Genomic DNA, 15,588 nt, shown 5'->3' with positions numbered 1-15,588 from the left:
AGCTATTTACAGAGCTGCTAGCACTAGCAAAGCTTTTATTTATTACTGTAGCTAAACATATTATATATGCTCAGCTACAGTAATTTTCTTGACTTTTGACATTTGTTGCAGAAGGTACAAACAACGTAAAAAATTTAATTATCTTAATTATCTACTAGTTACAGCAGAAAGAAAGAAAGAAAGACAGAAAGAGAAAAGTGGATGAATGAAAGTAAGATGCATGTACAAATTGCAAAAGAAAAGGAAAAAGAAGAAAGGAAAGATTAAAATGTAAAAAAAAAAAAAGAAGGAAATACAGCAAGAGTATGAAGTGACCATGTGAACTCGTTAACAGTGGGATTATAAAGCGAGCATGTTAACTCTGTAGCAGTGGGGTTATAAAGCGAGCGTGTGAACTCGGTAACAGTGGGATTATAAAGCGAGCATGTTAACTTGGTAACAGTGGGATTATAAAGCGAGCGTGTTAACTCGGTAACAGTGGGATTATAAAGCGAGCATGTTAACTTGGTAACAGTGGGATTATAAAGCGAGCACCTTAACTCGGTAACAGTGGGATTATAAAGCGAGCATGTGAACTCTGTAGCAGTGGGATTATAAAGCGAGCATGTTAACTCTGTAGCAGTGGGATTATAAAGCAAGCACGTTAACTTGGTAACAGTGGGATTATAAAGCGAGCACGTTAACTCGGTAACAGTGGGATTATAAAGCGAGCATGTGAACTCTGTAGCAGTGGGATTATAAAGCGAGCGTGTTAACTTGGTAACAGTGGGATTATAAAGCGAGAGCCTTAACTCGGTAACAGTGGGATTATAAAGCAAGCATGTTAACTTGGTAACAGTGGGATTATAAAGCGAGCACATTAACTTGGTAACAGTGGGATTATAAAGCAAGCGTGTGAACTTGGTAACAGTGGGATTATAAAGCGAGCGTGTTAATTTGGTACCAGTGGGATTATAAAGCGAGCGCCTTAACTTGGTACCAGTGGGATTATAAAGCGAGCATGTTAATTTGGTAACAGTGGGATTATAAAGCAAGCGCCTTAACTTGGTAACAGTGGGATTATAAAGCGAGCGCCTTAACTTGGTAACAGTGGGATTATAAAGCGAGCTCCTTAACTTGGTAACAGTGGGATTATAAAGCGAGCATGTTAACTCGGTAACAGTGGGATTATAAAGCGAGCATGTTAACTTGGTAACAGTGGGATTATAAAGCGAGCTTGTTAACTTGGTAACAGTGGGATTATAAAGCGAGTGTGTTAACTTGGTAACAGTGGGATTATAAAGCGAGCGTGTGAACTTGGTAACAGTGGGTTTATAAAGTGAGCACTTTAACTCGGCAGCAGTGGGATTATAAAGCGAGCGCCTTAACTCGGTAACAGCGTGATTATAAAGCGAGCGTGTGAACTCGGTAACAGTGGGATTATAAGGCGAGTGTGTGAACTCGGTAACAGTGGGATTATAAAGCGAGCACTTTAACTCGGTAACAGCGGGATTATAAAGCGAGCGTGTGAACTCGGTAACAGTGGGATTATAAAGCGAGCACTTTAACTCGGTAACAGCGGGATTATAAAGCGAGCGTGTGAACTCGGTAACAGTGGGATTATAAAGTGAGCACGTTAACTCGGTAACAGTGGGATTATAAAGCGAGCTTGTTAACTTGGTAACAGTGGGATTATAAAGCGAGCTTGTTAACTTGGTAACAGTGGGATTATAAAGCGAGCGTGTTAACTCGGTAACAGTGGGATTATAAAGCGAGCACTTTAACTCGGCAGCAGTGGGATTATAAAGCGAGCGTGTTAACTTGGTAACAGTGGGATTATAAAGCGAGCACTTTAACTCGGTAACAGTGGGATTATAAAGCGAGCTTGTTAACTCGGTAACAGTGGGATTATAAAGCGAGCTTGTTAACTCGGTAACAGTGGGATTATAAAGCGAGCGTGTTAACTCGGTAACAGTGGGATTATAAAGCGAGCACGTTAACTCGGTAACAGTGGGATTATAAAGCGAGCGTGTTAACTCGGTAACAGTGAATCAGGATTTTGTTTACAAAGCTGAACCTACATTATGTGAATTTTCCAGGTATAAAAAAGAAAGATCTGTTTACAAACCAGTAATGAACTTCAAATTGACTGACAGATTAAACAGTGCGTGAGTGAGAGAGCAGTGTGTGTTTGGAAGATACAGAGTTAGTGTGTCGGACTCGGACATCCACTTCAGTAATAAGGAAGCGTCTACAGTGTAATAATGTAGAGTGTTTGCTCATCGACACGCAGGACCATCTGCTCTGGGTGCTTAGATCTGACACTCGCTCTTCACCTCTCCTTCATTCGCCATCTTTCTCTCTTCACCTCTCACCTTACCTTTTCTCATGTAGTCTCAACCCAACCCTTCACTAACAGTACATTACTTTTGGAAGGAAAAGGAAATAAAGTCTCAAATCACAAATCTGCACCATTCCACGCAAAATACCAGCTGGAGATAAGATGTAATAAAAAAAAAAGACATTATATGAACGGACATTATCATTAAAACACACAGTGTTTGTGCCAAAATGAACAACGTTATCGTGAGTTACAACTGCAGTCAATTAAATGTACAAAACGGAAAACGAACGTGATATAAGCAAGCGTCTCAGTAAACCAGTGAGCTCAATCCACACTTTCTATATCATCAGACTTTATAAGATCACATCTAAAGCCATTATAATGATGTATGATTTTGGCTATAATATTTTTTAGCCTAAACTCTGCACCATTTCCCTTCTGTCCTTAGGGACTACTAGGCTTTAATGAAACAAAAAAAGGGGCAGACAGAAAGAAAAAAGAAATGGAGGGAGAGAGACAGAGAGAGAGAGAGAGAGAGAGAGAGAGAGAGAGAGAGAGAGAACAACTTTTCACAGGAAATATCTTCCACCCTCATAAAGACATCAGTGATATCCTTAGGAAATAAAGACAATAGTAATCTCACTACACCATGGTGGGGTCATTTACAGGGAACTCCCAGCAGAGAGAGTGAGAGTGTGTGTGTGTTTGTGTGTGAGAGAGAGAGACTGAGAGAGAGAGACAGACACCACCCTTTGACTGACTATATAAATATAATTTTATATTCCCATATGTGTGTGGCGGTCCGGGAAAACCCTTCACATGGTGCCATTTTGACATTTTCTACTATTTATAGTTCTGACAACTGCAGACTTGATGTTTCTCGTTTCTACGTGTCTCAGTAAGAAGTAAAGTTCTAGCATTTTAAAGTCTGCTTACGTGCAAAAAAAGAGAGAAAAAGTATTTCATTCACCATGCCTACGGATTCATTCATTATCCAATCTACTTATGAAAAAACATTACTGTCAAACTGTAAAGAATTTTTAATAAGTTTACAATGGGAAATTAGTTTTCATTTTGATTATCTGCATCTCTGTCTCATCATCTGAGATAAAAGTGACTCACGCTGAAATATGAGCCTCATCGTCGTCTCTTCACTGCCTCTATCTCTGTTCACACCAACATCAGTGAGGAAATAAATCACTAATTCATTCACCTGGGAGTGAAGAGTGTGTAAGTGCAAGACTTCTGAGAAGTCACAGACTGGTGATAGTATCGCTCTTGGATTGGGAGGGGTGTAGGCTGCTGGGTGTACCTTTACTTTAAATAAATACATAAATAAGGAGGCATGGCCAGAAATACACAACATGTGCCATATAAACATTAATGTCGTTATAGCAAAAAAAAAAAAAAATTGTCAGAAACTCGTTTACAAAGTAGCTACTAGTCACTAGCACTTACTCATTATAAAATAAGCTCAATATAACATTTAAGTAACAGCAGCAGAGATATTTACAGAATTCTTGTATAGTCAAGTATAATGTTTTATTTTGTCAATCTAATCATTTGTTCGTGTTTTGCGAGTGAAGACATTTATGGTTTTATCGGTTTGGAAAAAGCATGGAAAAGGAAAGCTGAGATGCATCAGAGGAAGATGTTTTGTTCCTCTGCTCTAATGTCAAGGCAGTCAAACTAACAGCAAGCTAAACAGCAAGCGAATAACTGTGTAAGACTACAAAATAGGCGAATACCGAACGCACATTACTAGATACAACACAATTTATTCCTGTCGAGCTTAAAGCCGCAGACACTACGCTAACGTCAAACTTAATAGCCATCGCAATAGTAGGAATCCATCTACGATTCCTGAACTATCGTCATTTGATTATTTTAAGCCTAGGAAGCGCTCTGCTCTGTTTTAATGATGATGTTGAGAGTCAGAACCTGATTACAAAATGAATTGATTGGGAATTGTTACAGTTTCGCTATGGAATGTAGCTATATAACTTAATCTCAGAGTGACATTCACTAGCTAGTGAGGTTTTAGACGTTTTTTAATAAACTGACTGTTTTTACTGCCGTGTTTGTTAAATTAGCTCCTTACACTATATGTTGGTTAGAATGTAGACTAAATAAATCATTTCCATGTTGTTTAGGGGTTAAACACAACATACACAAACAAAACATTTTCTTAAACTAGAGTTGTCCAAATGAATTTTAGTCAAAACCCAAATCATTTCTGTCTGCAGCGACATCTGACGGGTTTTTCCCAGATGGCCAAACAGACAGATGACAACACACTAAAATTCAAGCACTCACCATGGAAGTCAGACGGTCACCCTGCAGTTAGTGGTGTGTTTTAGAGTTCCTCAAGACTAAACAGTGACCTCACAACCTAAACGGAAATAGATTTACAAGTCATTAAATGTTATTCTAGCTTTGATGTTTCAAACAGTTCTAGACAGACTTGGTCACTGCTTGAGCAGATAGTTTCGCTTTAAGTCATTTTGTAAATTTTCCCTTACACTCTCATTGTGCTCTCCACTAACATGACACACACACACACACTCAATGTAAACAATGTGTAAGCAGATGCATTGAGCTGATGAGCAGGTGAATATAGTACACATGAACACTGTTATGCTTTAAATATCAGCTATTTTAAATTTTAAGAGTAGATGCACCCTGTAACCCATTAGAACACAGATCAGATTAGTGTGTGTGTGTGTGTGTGTGTGTGTGTGTGTGTGTGTGTGTGTGAGAGAGAGAGTGTGGTGTGTGCACATAGCTAAATGTATTTGATGGCCCCACAGACTCATTTTGTCATTACAGTCAGTCATCAGTAATTAGCTGACCCACCCGCATTAGTCTGTGGACATTAGTCTGTGTGTGTGGATGTGGATGTGTGTGTGTGTGTGTGTGTGTTTCACATGGTCAGTGTTTACTGCAGTCTATTTAAATATGGTTAGGGTTTCCTTTGTTATTTATTTTAGACCTTTAGTTTTCATATCGGTTTTATATAAGTGAAGATTTGCTAACGCTAGCGAGTGTAAATTTAATGTCTACTAATTTTCATACTGTTCAAAAAAGCTCATGCTGCTCTTGCTGCCTTGCTAAAGCAAAAGAATTGCAAAAGTTGTATTTAATATCCATGTTTGATAGGGAGGGAAAAAGTCCTGTTCTACAAGGCACATAGGATAAAAACTGAATTCATTATTAAACGATGCACTGATTTTGTTTCCCCTTACTAATTTTTTTTATTTTCAATATAATATCATATATTACAGAAACTTTTTTTCATTTTAATAGTTGTAAAAATTTAAAATCAGGTTTCTCTAAGTGGGTTCCAGGGAGCTCCGGTAGTCAAGTCCAAGACCAAGACCAGGACTAGCTGAGATTGAGTCAAGCTTATAGATGATCGGCAGCAAAACCGCTTCGTGCTGGTGAAGCTACTGTTTCTCTACATTTAACTGGACACTGTAAAAGTGTAACCAACAAGATGAGCCCTCATACGTGTTGTAGCAAGGACACGTTTCTCCTGTCTTCTAAAAAGAATAACCCAATCCAGAATGACTTTTTAAGTTTTAGATAAATGCTAGATTTAGAAACATGCAGAATGGGCTAGACTTACGAACTGTCTATTAGAAGTAGCATCGCTGTCTACTTTAGCACTGAGAGAAGCCCAAAATTCTGATCTGCAAGTGCCCTTAAAGGTAATCGACGCCAAGTCAAGAATGAGTCCACAGGAAAGCAAGACCAAGTCAAGATCAAGACTGAAAACCATCAAATAATTTTTGAGGCCAAGCCTTTACTTTAACTAGTTCGCGTGCATTGCGCCAATGATTAAGCTGTTTTCTAAAAGGATGAATTATGTCTTATTAAAGTGTGTGTATGCGAAAAGAAAAGACAACACAAACATTAATTTTACAAGCACTGAGTCAAGACCAAGACCATATTTAATAAACACCGAGGCCCAAGACCAAGACAAGTCCAACAAATACAAATTCCAATAACTCAGAGAGAGAGCCAAGTCAGTACAAAAAAAAAAAAAAAAAAAACCTCTCGAGACTGGGCTCGAGTCCTACAGCTCCACCCCGAGGGGTCCATGATGTACATATCCAGGAGTGTCTGACTGTACTGCTTTTTTTAAATCAAAAAAGCTGTGCTAGAGATTACCATCAACTAGTCTCAACATTGGAATGTTCATAATTTAGTCATCATAATCGTAAATCTAACAGTCTGATCATAGGTATAACTAATGTTCAGTTTAACTGTGATTTTAATAAAACCAGGAAGCACTATTATGTTAATCCATCTCGAAGAGTGGAAAGTGCAGGATTTAAAAAAAAAAAAAAAAACCTTGAATAAATGAATATGAATATAAATAAGGTGCATATTGCATAGGTGCTTTATTCAGAAAATTAAATCTGTCCTGTCATTATAATATTCGTTTACTCTGGAAAGTGTTGCTGAGTGCAAAACGTTCGAGAAGCCTCCGTTTAAAAGGCGAGAGAACGCATTCATTTCCTCTACTGTCTTTCAGCTAATGATTGGTTTAAGACAGAAAATAACGATCCTAGCTAAAACACTTCGCTCAGCATAACATCACGTGTGTAGAGCATTTATTTAAAAATAAAATACATCACTCAATTAAATCACAAAAATGTCAAATCCAATCAAATGCTGATCACTTCCTGCCAACATCATCCTGACTTTAGGATATAATGTCATGAAATGCAGCTCTCCCCTATCATACAGCAGCTAGCACCCACGGAGGCTGAAGGCTACCACGTGCTTCCTCTGAGTCACAGCTCTGAGAAAAGTGCTATCTACCCTCTTCAACATACATGGCAGACACCCATGATTGGCTAGCATCGCTGTGATTGACAGGAGAGAGAGAGTATGCCCCTCCCACCCAGAGATCATGGGCAATTTTCCTGTTGCGCCACTCAGGAGCCGTAAATCCTGTACTTTTATCTATTTGCTAAACATAATGTAGTGGAAATTTCCATATTCGTGAATAGCTTAAGAATATACACTGTCGGACAAAAGTTTTTGAACCCCATGTATCAATATTTGGTTTAAACTTCAAGAAATGGGTTCAGGATAAATCCTCTAGAATTTCTACATTAGAAACAGTAAGTAAACTGCAGAATGTTTGTGACTTTATTAAGATACAAAGATTTAGGGATTTGATAAACACTTAATTTTGTGTAAACTGTAATAAAATGTGACTGGATGTGTGTCTCCCTCTTAGTTAAATGCATCTTATTTCAACTCATTCTCAGATGTCAAATCTAAAAAAGGTTCATGCTGAATCCTGAGATGGATATCTGCGGCCAAGAAACGCAACCAGAAGAGTTATGTAACTTTTACAGCTAACCCAAAACTTCTGTATCTTTGTAACTCTCTGTCACAACACAAAAACTTGTGCAAAGTATTTACAGAACTGCCTACAGTCTTCACCTACCTAAAATAAAAATTAGTCGACAATTTGAGACTGCCTAATGAAATGAGAATGAGGCCACAGTAGTGATGCATTGATGGCATTTTTTTGTTTGTTTTCAGTATGATGAAAGTTTGCAGAGTTAGGATATGCTGGAGGAAATGGCACAGGCATCAAGGCTTCATGCTTCTGTATCACCTGTAAGATCTGAGTCCATCAGCAGATCAGACTGTGAAATGTCTTAGTGGCACAAAAGGTCTTCACATTTCAGCCCAATGAAAGAAATACTTCCTTTTATTGAAGAAGGCATCCTCACCTCTTTTCCACACAACCTTCATTAATTTTTTCCTGGTCTATTTATATTAGTGCAGTTTGAAGACAAACAAAAGTAAATAGAAAATGAAACAAAAATAATGATTTTGTGCTGTTTGTTGAGGACTGCATCTACACTATGCCTAATCTGTGTGCTGAGAACTAAAGTCCTCTCTCTCTCCCCCTCTCTCTCTCTCTCTCTCTCTCTTTCTCTTTCTCTCATCTGTCAGCTCTCCTCTCTCCACACTCCTCTCCCCTGTCGCTCTGATCTCAAAGCACTCGTTGTGCGAGTAGCTGGGTGCCTCAGTGTTCAATTACGCTGTTTCAGCTGTGTGTGTGTGTGTGTGTGTGTGTGTGTGTAGACACTGGGCAACGGTGTGCGCCCTAGTTCTGTTACACACTGGTTCTGTCGCCGTGGCTATGAGTAGTGGAATGCGCTACAAAAGCTCAGGTTTAAAGCGTTACGCAAGTAAAAACATGCTTGCCTGTTTGGACACCTACACACACACACACACACACACACACACACACACACACACACACACACACACCCACACCCACACCCACACCCACACACACACACACACACTCTCTCTCTCTCTCTCTCTCTCTGTCTCTCTCTCCCCCTCTCTCTCTCTCTCACACACATGCATACATGCACGCACACAATCACACACACACACACACACACCATCAGGAGTGCTTTCAATTTTAAAGGGCAAAAGCCAGCACAAAGGCAGTCATCCTTTCTTTTTCTGTTTGTGCTAAACTGTTGTTTGTTGGCGTTTACAGGTACGCTCTTATATAATACACACACACATTTTCCATCAAGTTTTTTCCATGATCTTGCCCTGATAGATATTAAAAGATTTCCTTTTGGCTTTTGTGTGAAAGTGGATATAAAATCCTGAAAACAATTATTAAAATAGTCCAACACACCATTTGAATTGTAAATGTAAAGAGATATTTTATTTAATTAACATTTTGATGCGTTTTTCTGAGCTTCTGATAAAACTGCATCAGCGATGTTGCCACTATTCTACCTTAGAAGCTATTACACAAAGAAGAGCATTCAAAAAACAAAAAATACATGTGCTCCCTATCTTTTACCTGCCTTTTGGAGATAATGGTAAACTTTTTTGTTTAGTTTTAAATCTATGGACTGCTTGATGATTCTTTGATGATTCTTTCTCACTATCATCGGAAACGAGTAAGTTTTATTTATTTTAATGATATCAGGCGTATACAAATACAGAAAAATTAAATTCAATATGAAACGATGCGGCGATACGAGACATTTTCGATGCAGCAAAAATAAGCATTGTCCAAACTACATTGTCTCAGATCTTCAATGGTTAAAACATGCAACTCTATAAAAGTACACTAACATGTTGTTTTGTTCAATATGCAGATGTACTGTGTCTGAGAAGGAAAGAAAAGGAAAGGAAATCTTTTGACTCCTTTAATTTTTCAAACAAAGGTGCCTTTTTAATTTAAAAAAAGAAGAAGAAGAAGAAATTTTTTAAAAATCCCTCCAAACTGTCAGATATGGTCTTAAGAAAGGAAAGAAGGAAGAAGGAAGGAAAGAAGGAAGTAAGGAAGGAAGAAAGGAACACAGACAGAGAGACAAACAAACACAGAAGGGTTAGTGAGTCCATTAATTGAATCTTCCACCAATTCATGACAGCTTTTTTTTTTCTTTCACCCTGTCTCTCTCTCCAAACCACACAATAACAAAACCACTTAAAAGTCTGTAACCTTGAAATATGCACCGCACTCAAACACAGGTGTGAGAACGGAACAAAGTATGTAGTATTAAAGTCTTCATTTGTCTTTTTCACACTCAGCTGCGTGTGTGTGTGTGTGTGTGCGTGTGTGTGTGCGTGTGTGTGTGTGGTGAGAGAGATGTGGAGTTTGTGTGTGAGTGAGAGGGCTGTTGGTTGATTATTAGCTTAACTGTAATGACAGTGCCGTCACAGATCATTACTCATCCTCCTTTTATCAAACACACACACACACACACACACACGTTTTTCTCCTTCTGCAGGACCAGAGACGTATGAAGCATAGATTCCTTCACTCACACTCACACACACACACACACACACACACACACACCGACTCACATACACATTCACAAGACAGAATGTCAGTAGTGAGTTTTGCACTGTAAGGTAAACGTTGCTGTGTTGTGTACTGTTGTGTATTCTGGAGAGAACAGTCATGATGGACATTTTGCAATAAAAAAAAATTTGCAAGCAAAAACAAAAACACCTCCATCTGTCGCAATCATACTCTTATGAGCTAATGCTTTTCCAGTGCATACTTTACTATTCTTTTACAACAGCACGCTAAATGTTAAAATAAATATTTATTTGCAGAAAATTAGTCAGCGAATAAGCATGTAAACTGAAAAGCACACACTCACATGCTAACGAGATACCATTACGTCCTTGATCATGTCATAATAACTACCTGATAAAGGTTAGTCACTTCATACACTCATTTTCTGTCAGTTTTGTTGGGAAATGTTGGGCAATGCTGACAAAACCTTTGCACGGCAACATCTCACGAGTATGCATGATGGGGTTTTTTAGGGGTTGAGACCCTGTTTGCCACACCATCCACTGCTCCACTTATTGCTTTTCTTGAAACCATTGTTGCCTCTGGTGTGATAAACACTGCAGTAGGAAGTGCAGTGATGGCTGGTCATGAAACTAAATGGGGGGATCTTTTTTAATGGCTGCTCATGGTGCATCTCGTTGCAGCATAACACACTCGGACGAAAGCGCTATCTACCCTCTTCTGCATACACGAGTACATAGGGTGATCATTTTTTTGGACCATCCTGATGCAAAAAAAAAATATTGTCTAGGCTGGAAAGAAATCAGCCCAAGCCTCTATTTCATACTATACTGTTTATTTTTTATTACGACTGTTTTGTTCCATGAAAGTAAAATTTAATCCACATTAACCATTTAGTAACAGTAAATAAGACAATGTGATAACTTATTTTTATGTTTATTTTTCCATTTAAAGCCCTGCTAGCACATTTATACTAGCCGACCCTGGCTAAACGTAACATATAGCAGTACGGGGACTTTTCCCTGCTCAGTTAACCCATTTTCTTCATTATTTATTTGCAATACTCGTTCAGTGTTTCTACAGCAGGATTGGATTTGGTTTCAGAGTTCTCACTGTGAAGGGTGTAGCCTTTGGAAAGAAAAAGGACGCAGTCATGATCACTTCAGAACTGACCACAGCCGCCATTTTAGCATTTTGTGTCATTATTCCCAGGTTACACTGACACACTGCTCAATATGAAACACTCAGCGAGCATTGCCTGAATTTTACTGGAACTAAATGCAGAACTAAACTCACTAAACATCTCAAAAGCGTATGCGGTTGTGTATCTGTTACAAACAGTCTGTTATAATAAACAATTTCACAGATTATTATGGGATTTTGTACTTTTAATATTATGTCCTCCCAAGTAGTAAATGACAGACCATTCCTAACTATTGACATGCTCATAAAGGCGGTGATTAAATGGGTGTGTTATGGCAGGGTGCTACAAAAGCACTGTGCTTGTGCGTGTGTGTGTGTGTGTGTGTGTGTGTGTGTGTGTAGGAGATAAAGCTGAGTATGAGATGACATGTACAGACAGGACACTGCAGGTGAGTCCTTGGTGTGTAATTTCCTCCTTGCCCTACAGTGTGTGTGTGGGAAGCTTTGAAATACATACCACATAATACTTTTGTCTTATATGTGTTAAGTGTAGTAAAGATGGAGTAAATCTAAAAACCACCTTTTTCTCAATTCTGTCGTCTTTGTGTCTGGCCAAATGGGGTTCAGTACTGGGAAGGCGAGTGGTTTTGGCAGGCACTGAGCACTGGGAGTGTTGCTAATGATCTTGATATTAACAGTGTCCCCTTTTTTACTTTTGGGCCATAAAAATTGCTAATTTGTTTTTGGTACAAAAAAAATTAAGCACTTAATCTACCACTAAATCAATACACATAAATAAAACTCATTCTGTTTTCTTTGCTGTACTAACTCTCATATTAACTCCGCTTTATGGTAATCTTAGATCCTGGCACATTTGTGCTAGCATCAGAATATATTTTCAATATAGACAATGAAGCACTTCTGTAAGTTGCTCTGGATAACTGCTGTAAATGGAAACACAATGATTCCTTTCCTGTTTTTAAAAATAGTCCAGATTATGTTGGAGGCAAATTGACAGGCAGCAAAGCTAACTTGCTTGTAAGTGTTATCTTGATGTCTAGCTACCAAATGCTAGTGTGCTTTCATTTAGTATTAATGTTTTTATCTAACTTGATAATTCAGCAAGTAATTTAAAAAATGGAAATGCGATGGCCCTTAAAGTTCCTTTTCGGTAATGGTCACACCACTTAATATGTCCACATGTTTATTTGCAAATGGACACAATGCCATAACTTAATTTCTTTCTGTTGCTGTCTGTTTAAAAACAATGCTTCTGTAGGCTCAACAGAAATGCGCTCGCTATATCGTCAAGAAATCAGAAGTCGGGAAATCAAATCACGGAAATGCTAACAAATCGTGTGCATCTGTGAATTCATGTATGTGGAAGAGGGCTGAAAGTGTGTTTCCTTCGAGCTGGCTTGACCTGTCTCGGAGGACGCACGTGTCCGAACTCACCCCTGATAGACGAGAGCGGTCTGGTGGGTGAGAAATGGCAGATGAACAAACTGGGGAGAAATATTGGGAAAACAAATAAGCTTGTGAAACACTGTGATGCCCGTGAAGGCAGTCTTGCAGTTAAAGCTGGTCTTGATGGTGAATCAGAGACTGTCTTGCAAATAAATCTAAACTGGTCTTGCCAGTGAAGCTAACCTGCTATTTCTGATGAAGCCTGCCTTGTTGCTTGCTTTCAGCCTGCATGCATTACACTGGTCTGAGCTTATTTATTTATTTTTTTTTTTATCAGCATGCAGGTTTCAGTACTAAAAGCAGCCACGCAAAAGCAGAACATGAAACTTGCCATTTTCTATGAGCACACACGAGCATCAAGGCCAGTCTACACAACCTAACCACACACACACACACACACACACTCTTTCTCTCATTTCCTTAGCAACCATGACTCATTTCCCTAACAACACAGCAGAACAGAACCACATATAAAGAGAACCAGACAGAAAGAGAAACAAATTTGATGAAAGATAACCAAATTAACTTTTTCTGTGGGTTGCAGGCATCCAGCAGACAAATTAGAAGAAAAGAGAAGCATGTTTTCAACAGTCCTTACAGATTCATTTTCACAAAGCCTACACACACAAGTGTTCACTCTGACCTTGCAAAGTGCAGTGTTACGCTCTGTATCAGAAACTATGATCTATGTCTAGCTACTGTTCTAACTAGCTATAGCAGCCAATTTTAAGGATCGTCAAATCAACAAGGCGTCTCAATGGTGAGGATTAGTGCATTCTCATAAATCTCCATTTAATACATATAACATTTGAAGAATTACATAATTAAATGCGGAATAATAGTAACTGCGTTATGTGCAAGATATGGTTCAAAAAAATTTGTTTAGTTTCTCCATTCTCTCTGTCAAGGCTACAATAAAATGAAACTAAACCCGATTCTCTTTTCTACATACAGTATCCTGGATGACTTTACTTCTGCTAAGAGCTCTTTTATCACACACTAGCATATGGGACACATCCAACAGAACGTCTGTTTGGGCAATTCCTTCAATCTGTACTTTTAACTGCACCGTTATCCATTACTTCACCTCTCAGAAATGCGGGACTGAATGGAAACTATGCGACGTTTAATGAGCATTGCATGATAAATTTTCAGCAGCTTTAGATATTGCTAGTTTGGTTAGAGAACAGAAGCCACCCCTGCTTTATCAGTCTCTTGAGATGAGCTCTGCCGTTCTCTTTTTCCCTCCTGCACATTCTGTCTCTTCTCCATATGTGCAGTCATTACAGACGATTACGTTCTGCTCTACAGGATCCCTACAACACACACGCTGGCATGAAATTAAATAATTAATGATGCTATAATGATTACTTGCATACCCATTGCACTATCTACACACAGTGAAAGAACACATTAACTTTAAGCAACATGATTTATAAAACAGCGCTCTAGAGTATCAGTCAAGAAGCGAGACAGATAAATGCTCTCAAAGCATTGTAGCATCATAGTACTGAATGCATGTACGTATATGTGCGACGGCTGGGAATGTGCATGCACAAAAGATAGTGCATTTTAAACATGCAAAGAAATCAATTCTGTACATGCACATGTGTAAATCAGAGCATGCAAGGTCTTGGCTTGTGATTCTGTATTCTGATGAGAGCTTTTTCACAGCGACTGTAGGAGAGGAGGAGCAAAGAGGAAACGAAACAAATGAGCAGTGAAGAGCCTCTTTATGGGAAAGAGGGAGAGAACAAAATGTTCAAGTAAATGAGTGGGTGGGTGGATGGATGGACAGACAGGTAGTTTGGACGGATGGGGAGGTGGATGGACAGATGGATGGGTGGTTGGTTGGGTGGATGGGCAATTGGTTGAGAGGATGGGAACATGGATGGGCTGTTGGTTAGGTGGATGGGTGGATGGACAAACAGACAGGTAGGTTGACTGGGTGGATGGATGGATGGATGGATGGAAGGATGGATGGATGGATGGAAGGATGGATGGGTAGGTAGGTTGGCTGGCTGGCTGGCTGGGTAGATGGATGTATGGACAGATGGGTGGGTGGGAAGTTAGAAAAATGGGTAGCTGGATGAATGAGTGGGTGGATGGATTGGTGGATGGATTGGTAGATTTTCACTTTCCGTGTAGTGCTACTGCTAATGTTTGCTCTGTCTGTAGCAGTGTAATATTACAGGCTCATTAATATTCTAATGCATTCTACTAATTAAAGTCTTTTCAGTTTTGTGAAGTCTTGCCGCTATTTGGCTGACCATTTTTACATCGACGTGAATTGTTATTTTTAATTAAATATACTTATTTAAGAAAGTTTAATGGCTACTATACACACATTTTACACTACCGACCCTGTTTACACCTGTACTGAGCACAGACCGCTTGTGATAGGATCACTTGAGATGGGTTTTGATACCAGGCATAAATGGGGTCAGAGAGAAAAAGACAGAGGCAGTATGAGAAAGCAAAAGTTGCACCTTGATGATTAGGCGATAATAACCAAATGAACCACTCAAAGCAACCGGCCAAAGATACATCCACCTACCTACTAATGTGCAAGCATCAGTGAATCTTGCTCATCCTGTTCAAGATAAACAAGATTCACTGACGTTTGCATTTCGATTACATTTCTTCATCGTAACGCCTTTAAAATATCCACCTGTCTAATTTGAGTTTTATATCTTATATATGTGTAATGGTATGAACTCCATGTTTCTCTCCTTTAAGCACAAAGAGTCAGAGGATAATAAGACATAAAGGCTGTGATGGAATGAGACAAATCCATAAAACCTGGATTTTAAGC

The 15,588-nt window shown here is 38.9% G+C and overlaps 1 protein-coding gene across 5 annotated transcripts in view; it reads right to left on the bottom strand.

Annotated features, from left to right (window-relative positions):
* adcy7 (adenylate cyclase 7) overlaps positions 1-15,588 on the bottom strand; it is a 74,918-nt gene that overhangs the window by 41,346 nt on the left and 17,984 nt on the right. For 3 of the 5 annotated variants that reach the window (XM_034299625.2, XM_034299626.2, XM_034299627.2), the window contains one exon: positions 4,640-4,715. The exons of the other annotated variants lie outside the window; for them this stretch is intronic. The gene's annotated coding sequence lies outside the window, so the exon portion shown is untranslated. The remainder of the gene's footprint in view (positions 1-4,639; positions 4,716-15,588) is intronic. 5 annotated transcript variants of the gene reach the window in all.

The sequence above is a fragment of the Pangasianodon hypophthalmus genome, chromosome 25, assembly GCF_027358585.1.
Source record: "Pangasianodon hypophthalmus isolate fPanHyp1 chromosome 25, fPanHyp1.pri, whole genome shotgun sequence".
In the NCBI taxonomy this organism is placed as follows: domain Eukaryota; kingdom Metazoa; phylum Chordata; class Actinopteri; order Siluriformes; family Pangasiidae; genus Pangasianodon; species Pangasianodon hypophthalmus.
The sequence above is the reverse complement of the archived record's forward strand: the minus strand, read 5'-3'. Positions and strand labels throughout refer to the sequence as shown.